Source organism: Arachis ipaensis, chromosome B9 (assembly GCF_059453495.1).
Source record: "Arachis ipaensis isolate K30076 ecotype BB chromosome B9, ASM5945349v1, whole genome shotgun sequence".
Classification (NCBI taxonomy): Eukaryota; Viridiplantae; Streptophyta; class Magnoliopsida; order Fabales; family Fabaceae; genus Arachis; species Arachis ipaensis.
Window position 1 is genome coordinate 80,426,090 of NC_142444.1, and position 9,152 is coordinate 80,435,241.

The 9,152-nt window shown below is 36.9% G+C and overlaps 1 non-coding gene across 1 annotated transcript; it reads right to left on the reverse strand.

Annotated features, from left to right (window-relative positions):
• Nucleotides 1-8,393: 8,393 nt before the first annotated feature.
• On the reverse strand, nt 8,394-8,501 carry LOC148545160 (small nucleolar RNA R71). The gene has a single exon (XR_015900422.1). It is a non-coding gene; the product is annotated as a small nucleolar RNA R71 (small nucleolar RNA).
• Nucleotides 8,502-9,152: the final 651 nt, after the last annotated feature.

A 9,152-nucleotide genomic window follows, 5' to 3' on the forward strand; every position in this document is an offset into this window, starting at 1 on the left:
GTGAGGATAACTCTTTCTGTTTCTCTCCAATCCTTCTTATGACTCAAGATCTCTTTCATGAACTTGGCATAGGAAGGTATTTGCTCAAGTGCTTCTGCAAATGGAATCTTTATTCCAAGAGTCCTGAGATAATCTGCAAAGCGAGCAAATTGCTTATCCTGCTCCTCTTTCCGGAGTTTTTGAGGATAAGGTATCTTGGCTTTATATTCTTCAACCTTAGTTGCTACAGGTTTATTGCCTACAGAAGTGGTTGAAGAAGCCTTTTTAGAGGGGTTGTTATCAGCATTTGTGTGTGTCTGATCCCTCACTGGCGATTGAGTGCCAGAGTTAGAAGCTGGAGTGAAACTGGACGCCAGCTCCTTGTCTGCTCCTGGCGTCTGAACGCCAGAACTGTGCCCATTTTGGGCGTTCAGCGCCAGATCTTGCCCATTTCGGGTGTTCAACGCCAGATCCTTGCCCATTTTTGGCATTGAACGCCAGTCCTGCCTTGTTTCTGGCGTTGAACGCCAGTCCTGAGCATGGTCTGGGCGTTTAGTGCCAGCCTTCCACCAATTTTCTGGCGTTTTAGTTCCAGAATTACTTTTCCCTAGGCTCTTACTGTCCTCAGGTGAATTTTGGGTGGTTTGCTCATTTCTTAGCTTTTTGCTGCCTTGAGGTGGGGTATTTAATATTTTTCCACTTCTTAGTTGAACTGCTTGGCATTCTTCTGCTATTTGCCTTGACAGCTGCTGCTTTGTTTGCTTAAACTGTTCGTCCATATGTATATTAGCCATCCTTGTCTCTTGTAACCTTTCTTTGAATTCGGCTAACTGCTTTGTTAGAAAGTCCAATTGCTGATTGAATTCAGCAGCTTGTTTTACAGGACTGAGTTCAGCAGTTGCTGTCTTAACCTCTTCTTTCATGGAAGAGTCATTGCTTAGGTACAGATGCTTATTCCTGGCAACTGTATCAATGAGCTCTTGAGCCTCTTCAATTGTCTTTCTCATGTGGATAGATCTACCAGCTGAGTAATCAAGAGACATCTGAGCTCCTTCTGCAAGCCCATAATAGAAGATGTCTAACTGAACCCACTCTGAAAACATTTCAGAGGGGCATTTTCGTAGCATCTCTCTGTATCTTTCCCAGGCATCATAAAGAGATTCATTATCTCCTTGTTTAAAGCCTTGGATGTCCAGCCTTAGCTGTGTCATCCGTTTTGGGGGAAAGTACTGATTCAGGAATTTTTCTGTCAGCTGTTTCCATGTCTTTATGCTGGCCTTAGGTTGGTTATTCAACCACCTCTTAGCTTGATCTTTTATAGCAAATGGAAACAGTAATAGTCTGTAGACATCCTGATCTATTTCTTTATCATGTACTGTGTCAGCAATCTGTAGAAACTGTGCCAGAAACTCTGTAGGTTCTTCCTGTGGAAGACCGGAATACTGGCAGCTTTGCTGCACCATGATAATGAGCTGAGGATTCAACTCAAAGCTACTAACTCCAACGGAGGGTATGCAGATACTACTCCCATATGAAGCAGTAGAGGGGTTAGAATATGACCCCAGAGTCCTCCTGGACTGTTCATTTCCGCTTAGTTCCATGATGGAGAAAGGGAGATGATGTAAAATAGAAAAAATATTTTTATTTATTTATTTATATATTTATTTCGAAAATGAAATAAATTAAAATAAATAAAAATTGAGTGAAGATTTTCGAAAAACTGAGAGAGAAAGTCGTTAGGAAGTTTTGAAAAGGATATGATGATTTTGAAAAAAAAAAGTTTTAAATTTTGAAATAAAAATCTGAATTTTTAGAAATATATTTCGAAAAATTGTTTTTAAAAAACAGAGAGAAGAGATATTTTTTATTTTTAAGAGGAAAGAGAAAAACAATAAGATAGCACAAGATTTAAAATTTTTAGATCTAATGCTCCTTATTTCGAAAATTTTGGAGGGAAAACACCAAGGAACACCAAACTTAAAAATTTTAAGATCAAGACACAAGAAAAACTCAAGAACACTTTGAAGACTCACAAGAACACAAGAACATGAAGGACGAACACCAAACTTAAAGTTTTTAGAAAACCAAAATAAATTTTCAAAAATTTTAAGAAAAATCAACAAGAAAACACCAAACTTAAAGTTTGGCACAGAATTTAGTAGAAAAATTATTTTTTTTTGAAAAAGATTTTAAAAAGAAAATAAGGATTCTAAAATTTTAACACGACAATAATAAGAGACTTTAAACAAAAAAAGGAGAAATTTTTCCTAATCTAAGCAACAAAATAAACCGTTAGTTGTCCAAACACGAACAATCCCCGGCAACGGCGCCAAAAACTTGGTGCACGAATTGTGAATCACACTTTTCACAACTCGTACCACTGACCAGCAAGTGCACTGGGTCATCCAAGTAATACCTCACGTGAGTAAGGGTCGAATCCCATGGAGATTGTTGGTTTGAAGCAATCTATGGTTATCTTGTAAATCTTAGTCAGGAAGTCAATTATGTTTATCAGTTGAATTGCAAATAAACAAGAGAGCATGGATTAAAGGTTACTTGTTATGCAGTAATGAAGAATATGTTGGAGTTTTGGAGATGCTTTGTCTTCTGAATCTCTGCTTCCTCTGTCTTCTTGTTCACGCACGCACGTCCTCCTATGGCAAGCTGTGTGTTGGTGGATCACCGTTGTCAATGGCTACCTTCCATCCTTCCAGTGAAAACTACGCTCACGCGCTCTGTCATAGCACGGCTAATCACCGGTTGGTTCTCGATCCGGTTGGAATAGAATCCCTTGATTCTTTTGCGTTTGTCACTAACGCCCAGCCTTCAGGAGTTTGAAGCTCGTCACAGTCATTCAATCCTTGAATCCTACTCGGAATACCACAAACAAGGTTTAGACTTTCTGGATTCTCGTGAATGCCGCCATCAATTCTAGCTTATACCACGAAGATTCTGATTAAGAGATCTAAGAGATACTCATTCAATCTGATATAGAACGGAGGTGGTTGTCAGGCACACGTTCATGGGTTGAGAATGGTGATGAGTGTCACGGATCATCACCTTCATCACAGTTAAGCGCGAATGAACATCTTAGATAGGAACAAGCGTGTTTGAATAGAAAACAGAAATACTTGCATTAATTCATCGAGACACAACAGAGCTCCTCACCCCCAACGATGGAGTTTAGAGACTCATGCCATCAAAGAGTACAAAGTTCAGATCTAAAATGTCATGAGGTGCAAAATAAGTCTCTAAAAGTTGTTTAAATACTAAACTAGTAGCCTAGGTTTACAAAAAATGAGTAAACTATGATGGATGATGCAGAGATCCACTTCTGGGGCCCACTTGGTGTGTGCTGGGTCTGAGATTTAAGCAATTCACGTGCAGAGGCCATTTGTGGAGTTGAACGCCAGTTTTTGTGCCAGTTTGGGCGTTCAACTCCAGCTTTTGATCCTTTTCTTGCGCTGGACGCCAGAATTGGGCAGAGAACTGGCGTTGAACGCCAGTTTACGTCGTCTATCCTTGTGCAAAGTATGGACTATTATATATTGCTGGAAAGCCCTGGATGTCTACTTTCCAACTCAATTGGAAGCATGCCATTTCGAGTTCTGTAGCTCCAGAAAATCCACTTTGAGTGCAGGGAGGTCAGAATCCAACAGCATCAGCAGTCCTTTTTCAGCCTGAATCAGATTTTTGCTCAGCTCCTTCAATTTCAGCCAGAAAAATACCTGAAATTACAGAAAAACACACAACTCATAGTAAAGTCCAAAAATATGAATTTTTCCTAAAAACTAATGAAAATAGACTAAAAACTAACTAGAACATACTCAAAACTATATGAAATTAACCCCAAAAAGCGTATAAAATATCCGCTCATCAGTAAGAACCACTAGAATGGAGTGAGTGAATTAGTGTGACATTGATGAAAAATAGGTATGTGGGTTCTAAAATTGCGCGCGGTTTAGAACACACACACACTAGTATAAAAAGTTATGTCACCATTGCACAAAAGAAGATATGACCTTCACTCATTCTAGTGTGCTTGAGATACTTTAAAAGGCTTGTAGGTTAAGGCAACCAAGCAAGTAGTGAAGGACCATAAAAGCATTCAAGCAATTAATCAAGCAATTGTGAAATTGGATAATGCATGGACATTGATTGATGTGTAGGTAGACTTAGTGAACAAAATGGTATATGAAACTCACACAACAATCAATGACACATATTGAAGTTGTTGCAACACCTAAGTGCATAGAGGCGAAACACTGATGAGCGGATAATTTATACGCTTTTTGGCATTGTTTTTAGTATGTTTTTAGTAGGATCTAGTTACTTTTATGGATGTTTTTATTAGTTTTTATGTTAAATTCACATTTCTGGACTTTACTATGAGTTTGTGTGTTTTTCTGTGATTTCAGGTATTTTTTGGCTGAAATTGAGGGACTTGAGCAAAAATCAGATTCAGAGGTAGAAGAAGGACTGCTGATGCTGTTGGATTCTGACCTCCCTGCACTCAAAGTAGATTTTCTGGAGCTACAGAACTCAAAATGGTGCGCTTCCAATTGCGTTGGAAAGTAGACATCCAGGGCTTTCCAGCAATATATAATCCGAGTTTAGACGACACAAAAGGGCATTTAACGCCAGTTCTACACTGCAATCTGGAGTTAAACGCCAGAAACACGTCATGGACCAGAGTTGAACGCCAGAAACACGTTACAAACTGGAGTTCAACTCCAAGAATGACCTCTCCATGTGTAAACTTCAAGCTCAGCCCAAGCACACACAAAGTGGGCCCTGGAAGTGGATTTATGCATCAATTACTTACTTCTGTAAACCCTAGTAACTAGTTTAGTATAAATAGGACTTTTTACTATTGTATTAGACATCTTATGATTTTTAGTTCATCTTTAGATCATATTGATCACGTTTGAGGGCTGGCCTCTCGGCCATGCCTGAACCTTCATCACTTATGTATTTTCAACGGTAGAGTTTCTACACTCCATAGATTAAGGTGTGGAGCTCTGCTGTTCCTCACGAATTAATGCAAAGTACTACTGTTTCTCTATTCAATTCAACTTATTTCCCTTCTAAGATATTCATTCGCACTTCAATATGAATGTGATGAACGTGACAATCATCATCATTCCCCTACGAACGCGTGCCTGACAACCACTTCCGTTCTACCTTAGATTGAATGAATATCTCTTGGATCTCTTAATCAGAATCTTTGTGGTATAAGCTAGATTGATGGCGGCATTCATGAGAGTCCGAAAAGTCTAAACCTTGTCTGTGGTATTCTGAGTAGGATTCAGGGATTGAATGACTATGACAAACTTCAAACTCGCGAGTGCTGGGCGTAGTGACAGACGCAAAAGGAGGGTGACTCCTATTCCAGTATGATCGAGAACCTCAGATGATTAGCCGTGCTGTGACAGAGCATTTGGACCTTTTTCACAAGAGGATGGGATGTAGCCATTGACAACGGTGATGCCCTTACATAAAGTTTGCCATGGAAAGGAGTAGGACTGATTGGATGAAGACAGCAGGAAAGCAGAAGTTCAGAAGAACGAAAGCATCTCTATACGCTTATCTGAAATTCTCACCAATGAATTACATAAGTATATCTATCTCTATTTTCTATTTATTTATTATTATTGTTCGAAAACTCCATAACCATTTGATATCCGCCTGACTGAGATTTACAAGATAACCATAGCTTGCTTCATAGCAACAGTCTCCGTGGGATCGACCCTTACTCACGTAAGGTTTTATTACTTGGACGACCCAGTGCACTTGCTGGTTAGTTGTGTGAAGTTGTGAAGTTATGTCTGGACCATGGTATTGTGCACCAGTTGTTGGCGCCATTGCCAGGGAGAGAACGAACAACAAATTTTACAACCTCAGAGTAACAATTTCGCATACCAAGTTTTTGGCGCCGTTGAAGGGGATTGTTCGAGTTTGGACAACTGACGGTTCATCCTGTTGCTCAGATTAGGTAATTTTCTTCTTATTTTATTTTCAAAAAGTTTTCGAAAAAAATTTTTCAAAAAAATATTTTCTTCTTTTTTCATTTTTTAATTAATATTCGAAAAAAAAATTTTATTTATGTTCTTCAGAATTTTTAAGAATGAATTCTAGAGTTTCATGAAGCATGTGAAGCCTGGCTGGCTGTAAAGCCATGTCTAAATTCTTTTAGACTGAGGCTTCCAAACCACCATCACAAGAGCAAGCTAGCTATTGCTGATCCACCTGCTGCTGTATGCTTGATGTGTATTCTAAAGCTAGGCTGGCCAATGGCCATGTCTAGTGTTTTGGACCGGAGCTTTCACTGAAAGCTTGGCTGGCTAGTGAGCCATGTCTAATTCCTGGACTGAAGCTTTAGACTAAGAATGCAAGATTCCTGGAATTCATATTAGAAATTTTGGAATCCTTATTTTTCTTTTTCAAATTAATTTTCGAAAAATACCAAAAAAATTAGAAAATCATAAAAATCAAAAAAATATTTCATGTTTCTTGTTTGAGTCTTGAGTCAATTTTAAGTTTGGTGTCAATTGCATGTTTTAAAGTTTGCATAAAATTTTCGAAAAATTCATGCATTCATAGTGTTCTTCATGATCTTCAAGTTGTTCTTGGTAAGTCTTCTTGTTTGATCTTGATGTTTTCTTGTTTTGTGTCTTTTCTTGTTTTTCATGTGCATTTTGGCATTCATAGTGTCTGAACATGAAAGATTTCTAAGTTTGGTGTCTTGCATGTTTTCTTTGCATATAAGATTTTCAAAAATAAGTTCTTGATGTTCATCATGATCTTCAAAGTGTTCTTGATGTTCATCTTGACATTCATAGCATTCTTGCATGCATTCATTGTTTTGATCCAAAATTTTCATGCATTGCATCATTTTCATGTTTTTCTCTTTCATCATTAAAAATTCAAAAATCAAAAAAATATCTTTTCCTTTTTCACTCATAAATTTTCGAAAATTTAGTTGTTTCTTATGAGTCAAATCAAATTTTCAATTTAAAAATCTTATCTTTTTCAAAATCTTTTTCAAAAATCAAATCTTTTTCATTTTTCTTATTTATTTTCGAAAATTTAAAAAATATTTTTTTAAAATCTTTTTCTTAATTTTACATCATATTTTCGAAAATATCATCAACAATTAATGTTTTGATTCAAAAATTTCAAGTTTGTTACTTGCTTGTTAAGAAAGATTCAAACTTTAAGTTCTAGAATCATATCTTGTGATTTCTTGTGAATCAAGTCATTAATTGTGATTTTAAAAATCAAATCTTTTTCAAAACTAATTTCAATCCTATCTTTTCAAAAATATCTTTTTTATCTTATCTTTTTCAAAATCATATCTTTTTAATCATATCTTTTTAAAACATATCTTTTTCAAAAATTTGATTTTCAAATATCTTTTCTAACTTCTTATCTTCTTATCTTTTCAAAATTGATTTTCAAATTCGTTTCAACTAACTAATTAACTTTTTGTTTGTTTCTTATCTTTTTCAAAACTATCTAACTAGCTCTCTCCCTCTAATTTTCGAAAATCTTTTCCCTCTTTTTCAAAATTTTTTTAATTAAATAATTGTTTCAAATTTTAATTTTAATATTTTTTCTTTTAATTTTCGAGAATCACTAACCATTTTTCAAAAATAATTTTCGAAAATCCTTCTCTCTCATCTCCTTCTATTTATTTATTCATCTACTAACACTTCTCTCCTATCCAAAAATTCGAACACTACCTCCCTCTCTGTGTTCGAGTTTTTCTTCTTTCCTTTTTTACATTACATTCTTTTCTTCGTCTACTCACACAGGGGAACCTCTATACTTGGGCAAAAAGTATCCCTATTATTATTATTTTTCTGTTCCCTCTTTTTCATATGAGCAGGAGCAAGGACAAGAATATTCTTGTTGAAGCAGATTCAGAACCTGAAAGCACTCTGAAGAGGAAACTAAGAGAAGCTAAAATACAACAATCCAGAGATAACCTTACAGAAATTTTCGAACAGGAACAGGAGATGGCAGCCGAAAATAATAATGCAAGGAGGATGCTTGGTGACTTTACTGCACCTAATTCCAATTTACATGGAAGAAGCATCTCCATCCATACCATTGGAGCAAACAATTTTGAGCTGAAACCTCAATTAGTTTCTCTGATGCAACAAAACTACAAGTTTCATGGAGTGCCATCTGAAGATCCTTTTCAGTTCTTAACTGAATTCTTGCAGATCTGTGATACTGTTAAGACTAATGGAGTAGATCCTGAACTCTACAGGCTCATGCTTTTCCCGTTTGCTGTAAGAGACAGAGCTAGAGTGTGGTTGGACTCTCAACCCAAGGAGAGCCTGAACTCTTGGGATAAGCTGGTCACGGCTTTCTTAGCCAAGTTCTTTCCTCCTCAAAAGCTGAGTAAGCTTAGAGTGGATGTTCAAACCTTCAGACAGAAGAAAGGTGAATCCCTCTATGAAGCTTGGGAGAGATACAAGCAACTGACCAAAAAGTGCCCTTTTGACATGCTTTCAGAATGGACCATCCTGGATATATTCTATGATGGTCTGTCTGAATTAGCTAAGATGTCATTGGATACTTCTACAGGTGGATCCATTCACCTAAAGAAAATGCCTGTAGAAGCTCAAAAACTCATTGACATGGTTGCTAATAACCAGTTTATGTACACTTCTGAGAGAAATCCTGTGAGTAATGGGACGCCTCAGAAGAAAGGAGTTCTTGAAATTGATACTCTGAATGCCATATTGGCTCAGAATAAAATATTGACTCAGCAAGTCAATATGATTTCTCAGAGTCTGAATGGAATGCAAGCTGCATCCAACAGTACTCAAGAGGCATCTTCTGAAGAAGAAGCTTATGATCCTAAGAACCCTGCAATAGCAGAGGTGAATTACATGGGTGAACCATATGGAAACACTTATAACCCCTCATGGAGAAATCATCCAAATCTATCATGCAAGGATCAACAAAAGCCACAACAAGGCTTTAATAATGGTGGAAGAAATAAGTTTAGCAATAGCAAGCCTTTTCCCTCATCCACTCAGCAACAGACAGAGAACTCTGAATAAAATACCTCTAATTTAGCAAATTTAGTCTCTGATCTATCTAAAGCCACTGTGAGTTTCATGAATGAAATAAGGTCCTCCATTAGAAATTTGGAA